We start from the raw sequence: 3,133 nt of genomic DNA, 5'->3' as shown, positions 1-3,133 counted from the left end.
AGGAAAATCGCTAAGGAGGATGCCTCTTGCTGTGGCTGAAGGGGAGCAGTGCAGGATCAGAGCTGTCCGAGAGAGCCCCGCCTCAACAAACCGAGAGAAGATCCTGAGCCCCAGAGGGGTAGAGCTCATAACCACTAATACCAGGACCCCAAGCACTCCTCAGCACTCCAGGGGAATTGGGAGGACACTAGCACAGACAGGATCACCAACTGCTGAGCTTGATATGTTTTAGCTCTGCAGAAGAGACCTACTGTGGCCACACCACCCCTCCCCAACAGTTGAGGCAGTTAACTCCAGGACAACTCCTGGGAAACCCAGAAAAACTTCACTTGGGCTCTCCTTTTGAACACCAACCACCTCAGCACCAGGTAAGCTGCAGTATTTTAGCTTCTAACTGAAAGAACCAGAAGCCGCAACACACAAAGACTCAAGTTCAAGGCAAAAGAAATGTTAAACAGAGCTCTTTGTGCCCCAGAAGAAGAGATCTACTATAAAAACCAGGAAAAGAGTGACCATCATGAGTAAGAAGCAAAGTAGAAAAGAAAAGACCATAGAATCTTTCTATGGGGACAAGTTTCCCATCTGAAACCTCAGAAGGGAATATGCACTAGTCTGAAGCACAAAGAGCATTCTTGAAAAAGCTCAGGAAGGATTTTAAAAGCCAAATTAGAGAAATAGAAGAAAAATGAACCAATAGTTTTAAAAATTGGAGAAAAAGAAATCTCAGAAGAATTTAAAAAGAAAATTGGACCAATGGAAAAGGAAGCACAAAACCTAATTTGGAAAATTGGACAAATGGAAAAACAATAACAAAAACTAACTGGAGAAAATAACTCCTTAAAAGGAATCATTAGAGAGATGGAAAAAGGAGATGTGAAAGTTAACTGAAAAAGAAGAATTTGACAAAAATTAGAATCAGACAAGTAGAAGAGACTGATTTTATGAGACATCAAGAATCAATCAAACAGAATCTAAAAAATGAAAATACAGAAGAAAATGTAAAATATCTAATTGATAAAACAACTGACCTGGTAAATTGATATAGGAGAGAAAAATCTAAGAATTTTGGGTCTACCAGAAAGCCATGATGAAAAAAAGAGCTTGGGCAGTATCTTCCAAGAAATCAAGGAAAATTGCCCAGAAGTCCTAGATTCAGAAAGCAAAAAGGCCATCAAAAGAATCCACTGTGCACCTCCTGAAAGGAATCCCAAACTAAAAACACCTAGGAATGCTATTGCCAAATTCCAGAACTATCAAGTGAATGAGAAAATACTACAGGCAGCCAGAAAGAAATTCAAATATCGAGAAGCTACCGTTGGAATCACACAAGACCTTACAGCTTCTACATTGAAAGATCAAATGAATTTATATATGATATTCTGTGAGGCAAAGGTATTGGGACTACAACTTAGGATCAATTACCCAGCAAAGTTGAGCATAATATTTCAGGCAAGGAGAAGGACATTCAATGAAATAAGAGATTTCCACATTCCTGATGAAGAGGCCAGATCTCAATAGACAATTTGATCTTCAAACACAAGTCTCAAGAGAGGCATAAAAAGGTAAATAGGGGGAAAAGAAAAACTTGTTATTCAATATGGGCAAACTGTTTGTATTCCTATAAAGGTAGATGATATTTGTTAATCTTCAGAATTGTATATTTATCATGATATATGAAAAAGATATGCATAGATAGAGAGAGTTGGTATAAAGTAAATGATGAGATGATAAAAATGCCATTTAAGGGTGTTAAGGGATTGTACCAGGAGATGTGAAAAGGAGGAGGCAGAAAATGGGAAATTACATCACAGGAAGAGGCATAGAAATATATTACAGAAGAGGGAAAAAGGGGAGGGAGATGAGCATTGTTTGATATTTATTCTCATCTGATTTGGTTAAAGGAGGGAACAATAAACTCAGTTAAGTTTAGAAATCTAACTAGCTCTATAAGAAGTAGGAGAGGAAGGGGGAAAGAAAAGTGAGGGGAGGCTAAAAGAGAGAGAAAATAGTAAGGATAAAGTGAAGTAAAAGGGAGGGGGCTGAAAGGAGGAAGGGAAGACTGGGGGAGGCTGTGGTCGAAAGTTAAAACTCTGTTGTGGAGGGGAAGGGATAAGGGACAACTCAAAGCACAAATAGGAGGAAAGTGGATGGAGGGAAAGACACAGATAGTAATCATAGCTGTAAATGTGAATGGGATGAACTCTCCCATAAAATGGAGACAGAGAGCAGAATGGATTAAAAACCATAATCTAATTATATCTCTTTTACAAGAAACATATTTGAAACAGGGAGATACACACAGGGTAAAGATAAAAGGTTGGAGCAGAATTTATTGTGCTTCAACTGATGTAAAAAAAAAAAAGCAGGGGTAGCAACCCTAATCTCAGACAAAGGAAAAGTAGAAAGCGATCCAATCAAAAGAGATAAGGAAAGAAACTATATCCCACTAAAAGGCACAATAGACAACGAAGAGATACCATTACTAAGAACATATGCTTCAAGTGGTACATCTTTGAAATTCTTAGAGGAGAAGTTAAGGGAGTTACAGGAAGAAACAGACAGCAAAACTATGCTAGTGGGGGACCTCAACTTTCTCCTCTCTGAACCTAAATCTAACCTCAAAATAAACAAGAAAGAAGTTAAAGAGGCGAATAAAATTCTGGATAAGGTAAATACGATAGATCTCTGGGAAAAATTGAATATGGATAGAAAAGAATATACTTTTTCTCAGCAGTACATGGGACATATACCAAAACTGACCATGGACTATGGCATAGAAACCTCACAATCCAGTGCAGAAAGGCAGGGAAAGTCATTGCATCCTTCTCAGATCACAATGCAATAAAAATTACATGTAATAAAAGGTCATGGAAATATAAACCAAAAATTAAGTGGAAACTAAGTAATCTAATCCTAAAGAATGAGTAGGTTAAACAAGAAATCACAGAAATAATCAATGACATCATTCAAGAGAATGATAATAATGAGACAACCTACCAAATCTTATGGGATATTGCAAAAGCAGTTTTTAGGGAAGTTTTATATCTTTGAATGCCTACTTGAGTAAAATAGAGAAAGAGGAGATCAATAAATTGGGTATGCAGCAGAAAAAGCTAGAAAAAGAACAAATTGA

Source organism: Notamacropus eugenii, chromosome 7 (genome assembly GCF_028372415.1).
Source record: "Notamacropus eugenii isolate mMacEug1 chromosome 7, mMacEug1.pri_v2, whole genome shotgun sequence".
Lineage (NCBI taxonomy): Eukaryota > Metazoa > Chordata > Mammalia > Diprotodontia > Macropodidae > Notamacropus > Notamacropus eugenii.
This window is presented reverse-complemented; position numbering follows the sequence as displayed.